Raw genomic sequence first — 21,164 nt, 5'->3', positions numbered from 1 at the left:
TCAACGCACCAAATGTCAATCAAGGTGTTGTCATTGATCAGAAATGGAATCGACACTGTGCCAATCGGAACCTAAAATCCTGGTTTCTGTGAAACAATTTACAGCGTTGAGTGAGCCCTCCATTCTCTACTGAATAGCCGCTCACTGTTCAGCTTCTTACTACACGGGTATGCTTCACTCACTTGCAATATGGCGTTCATTTTGTTAAATTTTGTAGAAAGATGGGTTCTAGAGAGTCTTCACTGTTCCCCAGGCGAGCTTTACTGCCCAGGACTATAGAAGCCCTCACTATTCCACCACTCAGAGCACTTGACTTTGGCAGCCTAGTTGTTCGTCTACATTCACTGTTATCTATTGTTTGCAATGTGTTGTATTTTAAATTTTGCGCTTCACAGCTTTTCATCGTATTGTACTACATCCTACCCACTATTTTATTAGGCTTTGTTATTCACCATTCCCTTCAATGAATTGATTTTATTAACGGATACATACACACAGGTTTCATGTATACATATTCCAGCTACACACCTTAAAACTCCCAGTCATCTACTGTGCTAGAAGTGACTATCTGTGGCGATCAATTTGCAGACAGAAACATAATGGCCAGCACTAGCCAGCTATGTATGTGTGCCTGGGTGGGACTCATGAGTATTGTGGGTCATATGACTTGTGTGGCTCAAATATTTGGGCATGCTGGAGTTCGCTCTTCAATCTTATTCCCTCACAGGTTACATGGTAGATGCACAGGTGGCTCAGCGAGTGCGCATTACCAATTTGGGCGGAGATTGACCGGGGTTGTTCAATGTCACAAGCCATTCCAAAAACGGAGGCTCATCAGTAATTCCATGGAAGTGTAACTCTTCAGGAACAATTTAAGATTTGCATATTATTCCTCTGGCCGCGTGCACGCTGCTGCAAATGTTGACGAACATTGGCAGACGTCAGTATATCTAAGGAGCCTCGAGGAAGCAGGTCAAATCGTATATTACAGTTACAGATGATCGTCATTTAAAGATGGAACAAAGATAAGGACAGAATAGACGGATAGACGGACAAACATACACACAGATAGGCAGACGGATGGACGAACTAATAGAAGGATGGATAGATGGAGGGAGACGCACAGATAGATAGATAGATAGATAGATAGATAGATAGATAGATAGATAGATAGATAGATAGATAGATAGATAGATAGATAGATAGATAGATAGATAGATAGATAGATAGATAGATAGATAGATAGATAGATAGATAGATAGATAGATAGATAGATAGATAGATAGATAGATAGATAGATAGATAGATAGATAGATAGATAGATAGATAGATAGATAGATAGATAGATAGATAGATAGATAGATAGATAGATAGATAGATAGATAGATAGATAGATAGATAGATAGATAGATAGATAGATAGATAGATAGATAGATAGATAGATAGATAGATAGATAGATAGATAGATAGATAGATAGATAGATAGATAGATAGATAGATAGATAGATAGATAGATAGATAGATAGATAGATAGATAGATAGATAGATAGATAGATAGATAGATAGATAGATAGATAGATAGATAGATAGATAGATAGATAGATAGATAGATAGATAGATAGATAGATAGATAGATAGATAGATAGATAGATAGATAGATAGATAGATAGATAGATAGATAGATAGATAGATAGATAGATAGATAGATAGATAGATAGATAGATAGATAGATAGATAGATAGATAGATAGATAGATAGATAGATAGATAGATAGATAGATAGATAGATAGATAGATAGATAGATAGATAGATAGATAGATAGATAGATAGATAGATAGATAGATAGATAGATAGATAGATAGATAGATAGATAGATAGATAGATAGATAGATAGATAGATAGATAGATAGATAGATAGATAGATAGATAGATAGATAGATAGATAGATAGATAGATAGATAGATAGATAGATAGATAGATAGATAGATAGATAGATAAATTAGATAGATAGATAGATTGATAGATAGATAGATAGATAGATAGATAACATATCATAGGTAGAAAATAGACAGAACTAACATGTGATACCTGGCGTTTATCCAAGGGAATGAAATCAGAGTTTTGACAGTGGGAGTGGTTCCAGTGCCACCAGCATGTCCGAGGGATGACCCATACTTTTTGAAATCCAACTGCTGACGCCTGCAGTGTAAACAAAAGTCGGTCCGGCGTTACTCATGTATTTGTGAGAACATATACATTGATAATCATTGCTAATTGTTATTTAGCCTGGTCACATGATAGTCAGGTAAGTTTACACCAGGTATTGTTATTGGTTTGATGCTCCTTGGTGCTCAAAGTCTTGGGACAGAAACTTTATGGATGAATTCCAGTTATTTCGTCTTAAATTGATATTCATCCTTAAAGTTTCTGTCCCAAGACTTTGAGCACCAAGGAGCATCAAACCAATAACAATACCTGGTGTAAACTTACCTGACTATCATGTGACCAGGCTAAATAACAATTAGCAATGATTATCAATGTATATGTTCTCACAAATACATGAGTAACGCCGGACCGACTTTTGTTTACACTGCAGGCGTCAGCAGTTGGATTTCAAAAAGTATGGGTCATCCCTCGGACATGCTGGTGGCACTGGAACCACTCCCACTGTCAAAACTCTGATTTCATTCCCTTGGATAAACGCCAGGTATCACATGTTAGTTCTGTCTATTTTCTACCTATGATATGTTATCTATCTATCTATCTATCTATCTAACTACCTATCTATCTATCTATATATGTATCTATTTATCTATCAAACTATCTATCTATATATCTATCTATCTATCAATNTCAAAGTGGTGATGTAGGAAGAATGTGATATATATATAGATATATATATATATGTATATATATATATATAACTGTATCGAAGAAAGAACAGAGGTGAAGTTAGTTTATTAATGATGAATCGTCGATTTCCGTCCTGATTCATGAAAATAACTTGCCTTTCATCAAAACAGTCTAATTTCCAACAAACACAGGGGCCAGAAGTCAACCTGGAAACACCAGTGTTAAGCCTCTCAAACAACTGCAGAAAGCAAAAATGATTGGTGTACCCAACGAAATGTGGAGTTATGGTTGTACGCGGATCACTATTTTCACAAGCACTTCTTTACAAGACTGAAGGTATATAATAGCAGTGACAATAATTATAATAAGAGTAATTAACACTCTTCTGCTGTCGAGCTGTCACGCAACTCAAGGAAGCAGGAAGGCTGATATACCATTAAGTAACCAAAGCCTGGCCAGGAACATTCGAGGTACAGGGGTTGTTAGAACTGTAGACCTTCAGGTTAGGAAGTCCGCGCCCTAACCACTTAGATATCTCGGGCCCTTTGGAAGAACGTAATCTATGGTCATAGACTTCGCTACCTAAAGATGATAGAAAACGGGAGGACTGGCAAAAGAGTTGGCTTGCCCGACAAAGTTCTAGCACTATTCAATACTATCCAGGAGGCTATAAGGTATCGATTTGAACTAAATAGTCCACCTTTTGCAACTTACAAGGGGAACGAACTTGGCTGCTTTGTTTACTGTCTTAGGGAAGCATAAACCAACTGCGAAACGAGACAGTAGCGGATTTGGACGGCTTTTTCACGAAACCGTTCAGGCTAAGCGTACCAAGACTGTAGAAAGGATTTCTGCAGCGGAACTTCTTAGGTGAAAGACATTCCAAAAGATTTCAAGGAGGCAACAAACATTTTCTCTGTATAAAGGGTAGCGTAACCAACATAACGGGTACAACTACTACGGAATCGGTCCTCATCTGCATAAAAAAGAAAAATGTTTACTCATACTCTGTTACACCGGCTAACTGGTGGCATTCCGGAGAGAATCATCTCTGAAAATTATTGGATATCGAAGTAGTCAAATTACTATTAGAAACACTTTTGTAGCGATACAGATCCAGGTAAAATGTCGTGAAATAAGTCAACCATCTTCTGTATTGTTTGTGGACTTCACCAAAGACGTAAACTTATTCAAAAAGAAGCACTGTAAATCGTCCTAGGAAGTCTTGCCCGTCCAAACTAATTCACCATTTTCATCAAGGCCTTTCACACTAGGGTGGAATCTTAATTGCGAGTCTGCAGAAATACCCATACCTGCCAGTCAAGCGCGATCAGGTGATGTAGATGTAGGACGGGCGACGCTCTATTCTACCTAAGTAAACCTTAAACACACTGTTGATCAGCTACCGTGGCCCGAAGTGTAAATGTTCAAGCAAATAGCCGGGAGGTCGTGGGTTCGAACCCCCCTGGGGTTTCGTGAGGTACGCACTGCTGATGATTCCCAAAAAGGATGAGGTATTTGTAGGGTGTTCTTAGGCTCTTCGGATTTACTTGTTTGGCTTTATTTGCAGGAAAAACTCTCAGTTGAAATTTCCATAATCTCCAAGCAATACCAACTGTCTCATCAGTACCTCTGGTAGCATACCTGCGTGCAGCCTGTGACAAGCTGTGTACTGTCTTTTAGCCGGGTTCTATAATGTTACCACTCATGTTCTAGACAGTCGGTTGCATTTTTGGAGGATGGACGTTTTGTGTCCCCATAGTAATAGTATGGTATAATGTTAGTATAGTATTTGTACTTTTCGGCTTGGCTCCAAACCCAATGACCACGATTTGGTTGAGTTCAGAGGAGAGGCCCGAGTTCCTGGAGTTGTTATTCATGATTAGTCGGACAGCAAAGTTTTCCAAAAACGCGACAAGCTAATTGAGTTTTGGTTACACGTACATGTGTTCAAGTGCCTGTCAGGGAGTTTCACAGCGCGAACTCACATGCAAACCGGAGACAGCCCGGTAAACCAAGGAGAATATTATGCTGTGCGATATCTTTGGAGTGTCCAAAATTTGCGGTATACCTGCATTTTACATCTGAAATTACGAATGGAATGTCCCATCTTGATCAAAAAAACGATACTATTTGGCCTGAAACAACTTCAGTAATAATGTCCGCATTTGTCTATCTCTGAAGATAACCGGGATTTTACCGGCAAGACAATATAGACCGGATCCCACAGTAATGATACATCTATTTGATTCCTCTCTTTTTGCATAAGGGCATTTTGGTAGCATCCTTGTAATTTTGTGGAACATCCTTAGCTTACCATGTTAAACGGGTTAACCGGAGTCTTTCAGTCCTTGTACAACAGGTTGGACCAGGTAACCGCACAGCAAATCGTTTTCCTAGACGTTTCTCACTCACAAACTTGCTGTTTGCAGTTCTTCCAACGTTGTGGGATGGTTTGTGGTAATGAGTTATGTTGCATACGTTGCTGTAGCTCATTCACATTATCGCATTCGATTTCCGATGGATGGCTGAGTGGTGTGGAGTAATCATTCGTCCACTCAGCTAGGATATCTTCATCTTTTGCGAGCCTTTGACCAGTCCCGATGGCTTGGAGTTAAACGTTAGGTTTTTGGGTCCATAAGCATTTTTCAGTGCATCAACAAACTCATTATGGAGACTGCAATTTGCATGCGACTAGATTTGTCCACTGAGTTTTGTTCACCGTTTATTTTTCAGCTCATGCAAGAGTTTCGTATGATTGTTTCGAGTTTCTTTTTCGGCAGTACAACTTGACGAGTTCCTCGGTACCCCGATGAAAGCCGGATCCCTCTGCTCAACCATTATTCTACTGCGATAACGGTGTTGTTTTCCAAATCTTGCCTGCATACTTCTCTATCCCAGATATTTACAGTGCAGGTTCACCAGTATGTGTTTTGATTTCAGTCCACTATTCGACCACTGACAATTTCTCTAACATATTTTCTCGAAAGTTCGTCACACCTACTGAGCACTTAATTCTTCCGAACACTCACACTCATGGTCAATTCTTCTAGTTTGACGATGATGCAGTCCTTTCAAGGGGTTCAGCACCTTTGTTTGTACGAAAGAATGATCTCTGTTGCCTTCAGGACTACACACCACATTCACTAACATGTCTTTGGAGTCTTTCTGTCGAACGATGACAGTCATTAGGCTGTCTGCGTCCACTGCCCTGATGAGGCCTTGTTGCTAATGATTTTTCAGGATCAAATTAAATGTTACTAATGGTCAACTTCGAAGTTGAACAAATAAACATAAAACGTTGGTTATTGTTGTCCAACCATACCATTCCAATGGGTCTCAGTGCTTCATTCTAGTTTTCTGAATTTTGACCAACTCAAGAATAAAAACAACTATGATTGTTGGCGGGTATTTGTTAGGTTGCTTTTGATAGGTGAGTGTAAAATGAGCTTTCTGTTCTTCAAAATGAGACATTTTGGGCGTTTTGGCGCTCACAAGAGCAACAAATTGCCATCTTTGGAGCTCAGATCGACATGTCATTACTCTGAAATTGATGAAGTTTATCTCACCAATATTTGTTTATTGAACCATCCTTGATACTACAAATCCAACTCCGTTTCCCCGTTGATTACTTTCCGAGACTTGTCTAAAAGAGGGTCGCAGCCTTAAGAACGTTTCGCTCTTCTGCTATCCTCACTCAAAGCTGCAGTATCGATACCATAATATTTGAGTTGTTTGATGAAATGCTCTGTCTGCCGTTCAGTCCTACCACAAAATACTGGTTGCCTGGAGGAAATGCCCACTTTTCTCACACCAATGTTCCAGCAGACAGTAAAAGTTTACCTCCACATCGCCTCATGCTACGGCTGGTCATACCACGACGACTCAATACTCTTCTGCTGTACGTCTTTACCCTCGAAAACACATATTTTAGCCAGCTTAGCCCTCAGGGTCATCACGTCACACAAGCCCGACCCCATAGATAGATAGGTAGCACGTTGGGTAAGTTTCCGAATTGGTGTGTCATATCGAATCATGCCGATGAGCATTCGTTCACAACGGGAATTTCACGCACGGTTTGCGCCGAGCCAAATGCAAATCTACCTGAACGCCTTTTCCGCGGTGTAAAACCGACGCAATAGATCGAAGGGTGAACAGGAAGCGGCAGGTCCCAAGCCATCGGTATGTGAAATTAACGATTGTCAACTCAAGTATATACAAAGGGGCCCTGTAGCGCCCAGGAGAAGCCTTCTAGTCAGGCGCGCTAAAACTATCCATCGTTCGGCCGATCATGGACAGTCACCTGTAGCACATTCGTAGGCTGAACACTAGAGAATAGTCAGAATGTCAGCGACAGTCCCTTGCGGATAGACATGCGAAATACAATTGGATAGAACAAAATAGGACTCATTAAATCACAACACAAGTGTATGCAACACAGTGTAATACGGTTTATGGCGAGTGGCTTCGATATAGCAAAGTAAAACGAATTCCAACCTGAAAACTGAGCCACAGTGGGATTGCATCTACTTCTCGTCTAGATGAGTGATGGAGACATCGAGACGCTATAAGTGAAGCGTCGTTTGGTGACCCACACCGCATATGAGACACATCCTAGGCACGCACATTTGGCCAGGCCATTTTTTGGCGTGGTCTAAATAACGTTTATCACAGAAAATCACTGAACCCAGTGATGTTCCCTTTGTATAAGTAGGAGCTGTGTTACCAATAAACCGAACTAAGAATGCATCTTCAGGAAGTTTAACATTTGGCCGTAATTTAAAGTGATTCCGTTCCCATGATGATGATGACCATTTCTACCACCTTCGCAAGCTTAGCATACAGAACTGTTTAATGTGCTAAAGCATTTTCCTAAGTTTATATATAAAATAAAATAGCATCACGAAGTAGCAAATACATACTATTTACAGAGCACAAAGAATTTTTAAAAGGGGATTTCCTCTTGAAAACCCTTCCGAATAGTCTCACCATTTGTAAAACGGTGTGCTACACGTGGAACAATAGAATTATTGTACAAAAACGTAGGCCATACGCATGTTTCTTTTCAGACTATTAGATTTTGTTGCCAAGCCAACAAGAATGACAACTATCGGTGAGAACATGAGAAATGCATGCCTGAAATGTGAGAAGCTGTAAAAATATTCAGCAGACCACGTAAAACGACGAATGAGCAAACCATGACCAAAGGAGACAAGAACGAAGGCAAACGCATTTGATCGATAGCCCTTACGCAGCCTCTTCACAAGCCTTCTCGTTCGAACTGAAAAACCACAATTCAGCAGTTGAGTCGGTAACAGCAGCATCTGGTGTCTGGTCGGAGCTACGTACGGTTCGCCTCCTGGCAAATCGGTGGCGAGTCGCACCCTTACTTCAATTGGCTGACCGGTGTTGCTGCCACCTGATTGGTGGACTGACGTGCTGCCTGCGACGTGATTGGCTGTTGCAAATGACGGATGCTCACGCGATCCAGGCCAAGCACTCAGAGGATGTGGGGTACAATCCGCTCCGCGTGATGTCTACGGTCGGAATTGTGGCAAATGCTCCTTCCCCGCTGGATAACAGCAAGTCTGCAGCGTGCATCCAAGATTCTGTGATCAAGACGCAACTAACGTTAAATAACCAGTTGACAGCAAATACAAGTGAGTTCACTGATTCATGTTGTCACCGTAGCTTCGCTGCAGTGCCTTCTCGGATGAGATCAGCGCAAAGTTTGGTGTTTTCCTTGTTTGTGCGGTGGGAAATTCACTCAAAGGTCATGCACCATGTCGTTTAGGGCAGTAATGTTCAACCTAGGGTTCGCGTAGCTTCTCGCCTTGTCTGGGTAAACGACTCAGTGTGTCCCACACAAAACAACTGTTTATATTTGAAATTTTCTTACTGTTGATAGGATCATCCATGGGATGTGATGTGCAGCATTTCATTCAAACGGGCTTCTTTTAATGATATCACAGTTTCTTCTTGACTTAGAGTTGTGAGGTTACTTCTCTAAACTTTGCAGTATAAGCTGTTCTTGTTTGACGACCCGTGTTCAGCTGAGGATGCGTCCTGATAGCTTCGCTTAAATGTTGGGTAGTTTTTCGACCGCCATCCAGTTAATTTAGCTTCTTTCTTCTACGGCACAGTAAACCTCAAGGCTGGCAATCTCAGAGGAAGTTGTGGGTTTCGGCGGTTGACAACTCTTCTGAGGTGTGGCAAACTAGGTGACAGTGACAAGAAAAAACGTTGGTTTGGACTCCCCAGGGAGTAGCCTCTCATTGGAGAGATTTGACTCGTTCTCTCAGCTACCCTGTGAATTTATCTTTCTGCGTACGAGTCCGCGTTCAAGAGGGTTCTCACTCGGGATTCGCCATCTGTCTACGTTTTCTCCTTTCCGCTGTAAGTCACCATGAAAGCAGTGGATAACCCTATCCCATTAATTAATAACAGACTGCTGGCAGAATAATTGCCGATGGCTATAGACGGTTTGATTTAACCTGGTTTAAACGGTTTCTAACCAGTATATGAGTCTCCATTCATTCAATGAAGTGGGAATTTATGAGTGCTAAGTAATTCGTACGTTATCAGAAGACTGAGTAATCCGGATACGTGTAGATAGTTAGCATATCTTGATAGGGTTAGACTACCAAAATATGAAACTACCCGTTTCTGACACGGATTTTCATTGGTTAGATTGTTGTCAAACTAGGCAATGTATCTTGAAACATCACAGATACGAACAACCACCAAATATTTTGGATTGCTCCCGGGTCTGAGGTGCATTGAGGGATTCAAAGGGATCCACTGAAGTGACGGGTGCAATTTTCCATAAACGGCTCCGCAGTTAACGCCAACGTGCCTGTTTGCCTAAAATTGACCAAGTACATCTACCTAATTTTGCTACTAAATAAGGAAAATGTGACCGTTAACCAGTTCCCCTTTTTCGACCATAAATCTTCGTGATCGACGAAACGACGGCCTGCAGAAACCCAATTACGGAGGTCGAGAGCAGCTCATGTACGTGTCAGTGCAAGGCACCCCTAGATTACCTAGACAACTGAGAACTAATTTTGGGTTTTGGAGACGCGCGGTTCGTGCAAAATCCATATATTTACAGACTCGTCCTGTCTATACTAGACACTGCTACAGTCAACATACCAGAATTAAGAAAAAATCATCATAACGAAATGCGTCCAATCCATTTCTGTTGCCTGTTTTTATGTTCTAATCCTCAGTTGATAGACACACATTTAAGATGCATGTGTCAAAAGGACACGAACTTCTGGGACCAAATACAACGCAGTTTTCATCAAGGCGCACTTTCGGGGAGTGAGATTCAACCCTATAGTCACAATATTAATTCTCACAATCCAAGCAAGCGTGGGAGACTGAATTTAGTGGATGACAGACTCGAATTGAAATGCATTATTATCTACAGTGACAGAAGCCTAACTTTCTTGAACCTAGTGTTCGGCCGCTAACAGCTGACGATACTTGTGTCGAATAATTTTTTGTGGGCAAACGAGTAAAAATGTTGAATATGTCCAAACTAAACTCTCAGTCACTTCTGATACCGACATTTCATAATTTTCGTAGCTTCCATTGTACAAACGCGTCATCTCACCAGAGCCTTTGGTGATAAAACTGTTTCTACAGTTCATTTTTTCATGTGATACGTTTCTCTTATGAAAACTAACCATTGTTGCTCCCCGTAGATTTCGCCAACCAGTGGGTCTGAGTCTAAGGTTACAGAGAAACTGCGATCGATATTTCGGCTTGAGTCGTTAGGGCTCGTCGAAAAAAGATTTCGACCTGAACGCCGACTCACAGGACAGTGGTTATCGGCGAAATTACTAGAGTTGTCTAAATTTTAGGTGACAATTTGACACACATGTCTTGCGACCAACTTCAAGGACTCGGCGGTTCCCAACATGAACTCCCTTAAATTACTTTCACAAAGGAAATTACTTACGAGGTCGCTGAAGACTTCGATAGCTCTTGACCTTGGGGTGCTCATCAGATAGGCGAAGTCCACAAGGTTCCGTCAAACTTATGTTCTACTTGAACCCAGATTGAACTGATTTTGACAAATATACTCATTTGCAAATCAACTTGGTTTTCACGGGGAACTCAAGTGAATCCCTCTTTTATGATGAAGTGGCCTTGTGCAGCACATTCAGTTGAAGAACATCATAAACGGTAGGTTCACTTGAGTCTGTCGTGAAAACCAGTTCCTTAAATTGCTCTTCATCAGGCACACGAGAAATCCTTGAATCAGTGTCTGAAACATGAACTGACTCAGTGGAATTCGTTACCTCAGTGTATGTTCTGTCTGTACCAAACCATCTTTCAAGTACTTTAAATTTATATTTATGGGTCGGTCTAGGTTTTCGATGTCCCTTACTTTGGAAAAAACGGGAGGTCAACTTACTGCTAGCAGTTGGGTTGGGTTGGTAGCAGCGAAACTGCGATTACAAATACCGAAGCCAAAGTCTCTGACAAGTGCTTAATTATCATTTAGAAATTGTATTTAGCATGAATGATGTCAGTCCTTAATTTCAATGACCGCTTCATCCAACGGGAGAGTAGAAATTGATGAATCCAGTGTGGTTCACAGAAATAGTTTTCTACGTTCACTCTTACAAATGTAGGTATGATACATCAGTGGATAGGAATGAGGCTTATAAGCTCAAATTGTACCAGATCCACGACTGATTAATCTGAAATATGCTGTTCTCTGTTAGTTTTTCAAAAGATGGCTGTTTTTAGTTGACAGTCCATTAAGCCCGAGGATAGGAGATTAATTCAGTTCACTAGTGTGTGTGTGTGTGTGTGTGTGTGTGTGTGTGTGTGTGTGTGTGTGTGTGTGTGTGTGTGTGTGTGTGTGTGTGTGTGTGTGTGTGTGTGTGTGTGTGTGTGTGTGTGTGTGTGTGTGTGTGTGTGTGTGTGTGCTCCTTTGGTGTATACATTGCAGTTTTCAAGTTGAAAAAGGTGTATTCACCACTTGTCCAGCCATTTACAGCTTCCCGGGAAATATGTGCCACCTAGCTTCATCTGACCATTCAAACGAGAGGCATTGCGATGTAAATTCTGAAAACCCCGCAGCTACTTGCAACTCATCTTACAGGTTTAGACTGATATTTCTCTAGCTCCCTAAGGTATCGGACACTGCAGAGATCGCGTGGCAGCCTTCGATACAAAGAAAAATTTGCCGCACACTTATCCAATGAATTAACTGAATATTGTAGTGATGCTAAGATTCGATTAGTTACCTGTCTGTACGGCTCTATCAGGTAGTTAGGTTCATAAATAAAATATTTTGTACTAAATTTAGGCGGCACTTTTAAATGGATCATGACGGTCCTATTTTTTAATCATAGTATGATATCAGCTCAAGCCAATGTTGAACAGTGACACGGAAAAAATGAAGTCAGGTGATTCGTGCTGTACGTGAAGCTAATTTATGTTTGAAAGCCGAAAACCACTGTACAGCTTTTCATACTTCTCGGGAATCGTCAGTGGTGTGCATCTCATCAATCCCAAGGGGCTTTCGCACCCAAAACTTCCTGGATGGTTGTTTGAACATTTAAACGTTGAGCCACGTAGGTCACGTATTGACTGGCTACTCGAGTGGTGATTTATCACATGTGAAATTATTCTTCTGTGAGCCATTTACTAATTGGTCGTGCAAATTAAGTTGAAACGTTAAGAGTTTGTGACTTAAACACTTCATCTGAAACACCCCTTTCTGAGTGATAAACTTAACGCGCCTATCACAACAGTGAAGAAGTATATTTGGGCCTACTTTACTTAAATAATCACACGTTTAACCCATTTAATGGGTGCCAAAGATATCCCTGTGCCCGGCTTATGCCGCGGCAAATTTTTGTATGGAATTATATACACGGCCTACTCTACTGCCTCCAGTCAAAATACCGAAGTCAGATTTACTGAGGAGTCAGTAAATTTACCGATCAACTTGCCGCAACGTGTCAGACAATCTTAACTCAACGCTCATTGAATCCAGGAGTAGATAGTCGATCAATAAGCATCTAATCGATACGGGTCACAGAGATGAACGTAACTCATGTTCCTAGGTCTCAGCCATAGATACCAAAGTTCTTTGAGGCTATGTTGATTGAGCATTGTGAGTCTGTCTTGTGCTCTCAAAAGTCCTGAGCGTTACTATGAGTATATCTTGTTTCTATTGACTGATAATGTTGTTTTGAACCCAACTAAGCGCTGTGAAATGTCCTGTATTATACCATCCGCATTTTTTTGAACTTCTTGCGGCTGCGCAAAGAAAGGATTCATCTCGCTACTTTGTTGTCCTCAGCGCTACTTGTGATAGCTGAAGCAAAACACAAGTGTGGAAAACCCTAAAGGCAAAACACAGGCTAATGGAAGGAGTTCAGGACCACTCGATATGTAACCTCACAGCTGCCTCCATAAATGGACATAGTTCAGCAATAAACACCACCGTACTGAAAGCAGTTTTCGATTATCGTATTAATAACTAGTCCTCAGTAAAACGGGTACGGTTGTTAAAAACACTTATACTGACATGTATAGAGTTCTCGAATCCTGTTCATAAAGAGCACTTTCAAGACGACCATTTTTTGCTTTATATTATTAGTCGTCCTGATTCCTCACTGTCCATCATCGGAACCAACATAGGCGCCCAACTGATATATTGCATTACCTGTGTATGGCACTTTTAAGATTGCTAGTTTTAACGGGACAGCCCGGCGGTATTTCAGCCATATTGCGCAGTGACTCAATCTTATCCACGAAGTTTCTTAAACTGATGGCCAAAGGATTGATGAAAAATTATCTGCGTTCCCAAGATAGGACTTTAGGGATGTTCTTGGGGCTCCTTTTGTAGGGGAGAATTTGGAACAGCATAAATCTGGATGGAATAACCTTCAAGTGCTTGCTGGTGAGACCCCGTGCCTCGTTCTACTTTAATTTTGCAGTGCAACCCGTTTCAGTTACCCGTGACTCGCTTACCGTTTCTACGTCCAAATATAGTGGAAAGTTTTGTGAAAATCACTCCGAAACTCTCGTCTGCCTGTCGAATAAATCACGTGTGTTAAGGTCACCGCTGGCGTTTGCAACGTTGTCCTATTGTCTGTCTTCTAGGATATGAATCCAGAATAGTTTTGGTCAAGCGTATTGGTGGCCATGTAGATACAGTCGAGTCGGAAATATCCGGGAAGAAGCCACTAATGCTTAGCGAAACCGTTAGACCCACAGTTCTTTTGGGCAATTTAATTTAATTTCAGTTTCATATAAACGTCCTCACAAGGTCCAAACAATTCGATATTGGTGAAAGACTTGGCTAGACTCATTCACGGAGGCAAAGTGGCGAAATTTCTGCATTTTATTAAATGTATCTGCGCCCAAGCTTGTACACACTGGCAGACAAATATGAAAGTAGACCGAATTGAATTTCACCTCTCTCTTCCTGCTTTGATTGTTTGCACAAGATGACCGTCGAATTTTGTGCTCCTGAGCAGCAGAACATGTCCGCAGGGATCTGTTCCATGCTTCAAGCAGGTCTGTCGTCATTAGTCACTATATCTAGTCTTGTCTCACTTATTCGCGATGTTTATCCGACCAAAATTCTTCATTAAACCCCGAATCTATAAGGATATAAATTGAAATTGAAACAATGTGTTATAGATGTTGAAATGTCGATGGCCTCACTGAACTTTGAAAATTTCCGTTCCATGTAAGCATTTCTACCGTAAAACCATTCCTCTTTTGATCTTTTGCTTTTGTTGTATTCATAAAGGGTCTTTTCGCCGTGACGACCGTAAGGGAGTAGTTATCCCCCGTGTGCATGATTTTACCTCCACTATACCAAACGCTGGTCAATTCAGTATTACTTTGGTGTTCAGCTCAACGGTATGTCAAAACACATTGTGTTTTGATATTGAACTTCCAATGCTGAAACGTTTCTCCGTGAACGGTCATTTGCAACCTTAAGATGCTCCTATATCATGCATGATGTGTGCCAACAGTTCCCGAAAGCGTCTCACTAGAACTTCAAAAATATCCCAGGGAATCACCACCTTCCGTGCAAGCGACCCCGAGCACTGCACCGGGGGGAACCAAAAAAGTAAAAAGTGGTGTTATTCCGATTAGGCCAGAAATAGTTGGCTTTGACAAAATTTTGACAGGTTTCACCTAGGCTTTCTCAGATTTCGAACAGTAATGAACTCTGATCTCCATGAATGTGGTCGCTGCAGTAATGTCCGCGCGATTCGGTTTGCTACTGTTGCCTTTCCAGAGAGTACACGGCATTGTATCGCAATTTTGTTAGGAGTTATTGCACTCTGTTACCAATCTCACCACGGGTTGTTCATCCGTAATAATAACTGTTTAAAAAAGTTATGTAAATAGACGACCTTCAACACAAAACCTACTATTGGATCCCCTCTAAATGCGGGTTCAGTAGACACCTTACGTCAGTGGACAATGGACCACGGGAATGTGATGTAAAGCTAACATTTGTTAGGTTAAGTCAAACCATTAGAGAATCTGTCAAGCTGAGTGTTCGATCTCCTGATTTTTGTCACGGGTTTTAGGTGGGCAAGGGCCTACTGGTTCTAAACCGGTATCTTGATGGTGGTGACCAGGACATTATGGTTGGAGCCTGATAACCCTGGACCTACATTATTGCAGTTCATAGAAATGGCGAGCAGTACTAACTGGCTCAACCTGAAATTGTCAGCTTTTTTAGCAGGCTTGCTCAACTGACTTCTTAACTTACAAGGAGGTCCACACGGACATCACTGCTGCTGCTTAGTAATCACCGGTTCCGGGCTTTCGAATTCATGGTCAACAAAGCATAATACGTAGAAGCATCTCGTAGGATACATTCAGGCACTAGAGTACCTTGTAGCTAGGAGCCGACTGCGCATTCACTAATTCAGAAGATTTTGAGGTGCTTATCACGGTTGTGTGATGATTACTTTAAAGACATGACCGGCCTGGCGTAAAAGTACTTTCACTAAGCTCACCTTACTACCAGTTACGGAACACGGAAATGAATAAACGCTTGTAGTAGTACAGTTGGCCATTGGTTTATCTCACCGACTGTATTACGTTTTTTACTTGTAACGAGATGAAATACTACAAACGTCCTACTTTCCCTCATCCGTCCCCCGATAGTAATGCAAGGTTTTGCCAGAAAACTGATCTTCATCAAAGCACCTTATAGGCGCGGTCACATCTTGACTACTGCTTCTAAGTAGAATTATAACAACATTGACGGTGACTGCGTGGAGAGTAACTTCTGTGGGCTGATGGCTGCCTAAATGGGAGAACAAGATATCAGATATTCCTAACTGACCATGTTTGTGAGTAGCTTAAACAGGTGAGGTATTTTGAACACCTGAACGTTATTCGATGCTTCCTCAAGCAGTTTTGAGAATATCACGGATTTCTCTGCAACTATTGCAGAATCAATAGGTCCTAGATTTAAGTGCTGTAAAGATGGACAGATATGCATAAACGTTGTGGTTTGGTAAATGACAGTTATTGCGATGTTCCTCTAGTCTGAAGATGAGGTCAGTGTAATTCCATGAAGTATGGATGCGTTACCAGAGATCTGCAGATTCTTGTAGTTGAAAATATCCTAAGCTTTACGGGATGAGATGTATTACTCAATCGTCTGCATCATCTCTTCTGTAGACTGTTTGTTTGGTAAATTTTATCATTTAGTTGGACTTCTTTATTAATGGCTAAGGCCGACAATCTCGATCAGCTTAAAAACTCCTGGCAGGACGGTCGTCATCGTTGAGAGGTGTTTCTTTCACTGTTGTTGGTTAGTGCTAGCTAGAAAACAGCTGCGTCTGTCTCAACAACTGAGGGGGGTGGGTGAGTAGTAACCGGTTCAAGTGGGGTGATAACCTGCTCCATCCAGTGACTAGGACTTTGTTACTGATGTCCCAACTATCTCGTTTGCATAATACCGCCGATCAACTGTTTGGTTCACCTGTGCCTAAGAGCTTCGCCAGTTCTCCCAATGATTCTCCATACTTCGGAAAAGTGAATCGGTTGTTGCGCGATGTTTCGCTACTCACAAGCTTCTTTGGCCCAGTTGTTGATATTTGCGGCAGACGGAAAAAACAGTGAGATGTTTTTCAGCCAGCAGCTCAAACAGTTTTTTAATGTCGGTTATCTGAAACAGTGGGTCATGTTCAAGAGTTTACTGCCAACGTGATCGGTTTTGGCACGTTGTTCTTCCGGTTTAGGGTACATCAGCCGATGTGAATAGATTGTTTAGTGCTATATCAGTTTACCATGGATCTTTAGTCAGCTTGAACTGTGGGCATTTGACACAATACTCCTATTGATGATTGGTCCCCGCCGACCACCGCGCCTCTCAACGTGTCAACTGGGATGATCCAAAATGGCACTCCACGAGCTCGCCAGTTCCACCCCTGTTTTGTTCGCTCTCTGGTCCCTGGCAATTTCCACCTTCTCGGTTATCCACCCCCCGCTAAAAACCTCAGCGTTTTCTTATTCTATTTTGCGTCGATTGTCCAGCACACGTCCTGCACTTTCTGAGCCTTTGACCATCACTCTACACCCTTCGGCTTCCTGTTTGCTCGTTTATCCTTTCATGCTCCTTGAGTGAACATACTACCTGAATTTATAAACACATTCCTTGATTATTTTTGCCGGAAGATGATTCTTTAATTGCATCAGTACGAAGTGTTGTATGTTTACGTTCTGCCACGCTACTCCTATGCTAGCCTTGTTTAAGATCTTTTGAGTGACTTCGGATACATCTGTGTTTTTAATGGAATGACACTAATCCCAATCCATTCCATGTTGAGTCCCAACATAGATACCAATACTCTTCTTAGTTCACATTCAAACTAGCGGGATAGCCACCTTTTTGAAGTGCGCTTTAATTGGGGCAGCTGGCCAAACATTGATAGGGCAATACTAGCAAAGACGGACGTAAAATGGGTACATTTTGGCTTTTGTTTTCACATCAAAGTTATGTGCCATACGGTTTAGGAAGTGTAGTGCCGAGTTCGACTCTATCCACATGCGAAATTCGGTGTAGGGATTCAGGTTATTAATGCAGTTGTAAGTTCATCGACCCTGTCTAGGTCATTGAAGACAAAGCGTCACCTATAAGCTACTTTTGATGGATATGTAAATCTGGTCAAAGCTTTTTCTCCGTAATCCTTGACGGAGCTAGTCGCCAAAGCCTGGGGTGCTAGAGAAATTATTACTAGCCATTGTTTTTGGGCATCACTCTCAGTAAAAAAACACGGTGAGTGAGGCCCTCTGCTGTTTTACCCACGGTGAACTGCTTCCAGTCTGACGGTGTTTTATTCCAATGGGAATTGCATGGCTGCTTCTGAGTGCATTTTCAGCACATTGGAATGAAATAGGGTGACGTGTAAGCTCATTAGAATATCCTCTTTTTTAAACGACTTTATTCTTGAAGTTTCCTTTCAAGTCCTATTTTTTCAGTGTTATTGTCCGATTTGTTGAGGATGTAGTCAGTTCATTAAGTAGAGAACATGGGCCGCCCACTATCGATCCAATGAGCACATCTGCCTTATTGCTTTTGACAGGCCATAGAACCCTGATACGATCGATGCCACTGGCCTTGCTGTAAGTGGTCTATCATGGATCATAGACCTCTCTACTTTGACCTTACTCTCATGAAATTATTGACCTCATGTTCCTGCCACTAATTATTCACTAAAACCCATCTGTCATATCTTGCTTGACCTTTTGCTGATGGCCCTTCTTGTTCATGACTACGGTGTGCACACCTTTATCAGCCTTCGTCATCAGGATATTATCTGTCTTTTTAGGGTATTTAAAGCCCTTTACTCCGTCGATGAAATATTTGGAGTGAGTCTTTTCGGACCTCAGAAAAGTAACGAACAATGCTCTTTGTTTCTCCGCTCCCAGTGAAGGAAGTTTTTTAAACAGATTCACCGTTGTGAATTATTTTGTATATTCTTGTGGGTCCTTTACTTACGATCAAATCTACTACGGCAGACAGCGTCCCTCATCAGTTACCTACCTGAGAGATTTACTATGCTGCAATAACCAGTGAAAGGCTCTACATTTTGGTTTGCAAAAACTAAGGCATAGGAAATAATTTTTTGCCTATTCTTGCACTGTAGGCTCTGATTCGATTTAACTTTTGTCGCTCTGATTTTGAGTAATTTGAAATTTTCAGGATGAAATGCGGTCTGAAGACTGTGTGTGAGCTAACATTCACCGTAGCGGATAGCAGATAAATGCCGCACAGTTAAGTGAATCCTCTGTCTAAAGAATAACTTGATAGCTTACAACATATTTCGGAGATGGGCAAGCGACGTGTTCGATGGCTTCACAACCAGTGGTTTGAGGAATCATGTTGTGCGGCTCATTTTGACAACGTGGTGGGCATTCCAGTTTACCTCCATGTTCTGTGAAGACTCAAATTAGAACAGTCTTTTCATAGGCGACGTCAGTAGACATCTCTTGTTGGGGTTCTACTTAGTATGTGGGCTTAGCCGACACTCCGGTTGTTTTCTGGTGCATGTAAATCTCACTGAGCTTACCAGTGATGAGTGGCATAATTTACTTGACATGAAATCGGTGCCACTCACTGTTAGAAGAGGCGTGACTTACTGGTTCTTCACATGGGTGAACAAGACCGGAACAGTCGTCTTCGCGCGGTATTGGATTGAGGCCTGCTTGCTATACAGCTTTCCATTCGAGAAAATAGAAGTCAACACTTTCTAGGGATGAAAGATATACTTCAGTTTCTGATTAAAAAGGGTACGGCACTGGTCGAACTTGTAATTAACGTACTTGTGGTTGGCTCGACTTTGTCTCTTGTTCACTCCGGTGGCTGACACAATATCTGTTGGTGAATCGAGAACAGCCACATTGTTTGGACCCTTTGCTTTTGTTGTACAATAAACGACATACCTCGGTGAACTGATTACTTTGTATCGTTCTTCCAAATAAAGTGGAACTCTGAAAGCTCTTACGATCTATGCAGATCTCTTGCAGTCAACTGCGAGTGTGATACTATCGTGTTCTTTCAAGCCAGTAAGTCTTGAGCTATCTCCCTTCATCACACTCCACCGCACACAACAGTCGTGTTTCACGGACCATGACTTGCGACAAAGTGCGGCCGATCGACTCCATCTGTCACGTAGATCTTATCACACGTCTACTTCTATTCCGTTCTGATGCAAAATGTCGATCGCATGAACAACTAACAAACCAGTTACTAGGATGATATGAATCTGAAAGAAAGCTTCCACTAAGGCCAGCCAATGTGGCCACGATCTGTTGTATCAACTGTCAATTTAACGACGCCGCACATCCGTCAGCCTGTTTGCGCAAACTATTCGCAGGACTGGTCTTTTCGATACGCAGCGAAATCCTCAGGAAGATCAATTTGCTATTGAATCAGTGTCATCCAAGACCCGAGAGGGAGAGAATTGGGGGCTCAGTGGATAAGATTGCTTAGCCCCAACAAATTTGCTTCTTAGGATGCGCAATTTGCTTGTGTTTAAAGCACATCGGAAGGGTGGATATAAAGAATTCTTACCAGCAGTTTTTTCGGCACTTCAGTCTTGTATCATTATTCCGATTCGCTGCAAGGTCACTAAAAATACTGAGCTCATTCCGGCTATTGGTATAGTTTTCGTATGCTGGATGTTCATAGTGGCGTTCTGACGTTTTAATAATTGCAACGCTTTAAAAGAGAATGATTGAAGTTATAAGCACTTTTTGATCAAAATACAGCTTGAAAAAACTAGGTTTTTGAATTTTGGTGATCATGTGTTGCTCCTGTTTGTACATATCGTTCTACGGCAGTGAAGCATCGGTGTTGAACATTGATGTCACGCTGTCGATGATGATGCTGATGATATTGTTCTACTCTGCACAGGTCACCTTTGACTCCGAAAAATTGCCACTTCTGGTTTTTCATTTGGATTTTCTCCCGATTACCCCATTTAGAGTCGAGACGACTAGCGTGAAAGGGACCACTCAGTGATTAGGACATACATGTTGCAGTTATATGATCCAAGCCACGTGATCCCATCGGACATGTGTAAAAATAAGCAGTATAAAAACGACGACCATATCGAAATTGCAGTGAAGTGTTTAGCAAGCCATGGCTGGAGTTACAGTTTCGCATGACGTTTCTGGGGAAAAAGGATAATATGTTGTAGGTGAATTGCGACGCACGTGGCGGTTGCAAGTGCATTTTTTCAAACAACCACCAATCACTTTGGTTGCACTTGAGAAACCATACTGAG

This window comes from Opisthorchis viverrini, assembly GCF_000715545.1.
Source record: "Opisthorchis viverrini unplaced genomic scaffold opera_v5_109, whole genome shotgun sequence".
Classification (NCBI taxonomy): domain Eukaryota; kingdom Metazoa; phylum Platyhelminthes; class Trematoda; order Opisthorchiida; family Opisthorchiidae; genus Opisthorchis; species Opisthorchis viverrini.
Note: the sequence above shows the minus strand (reverse complement) of the source record.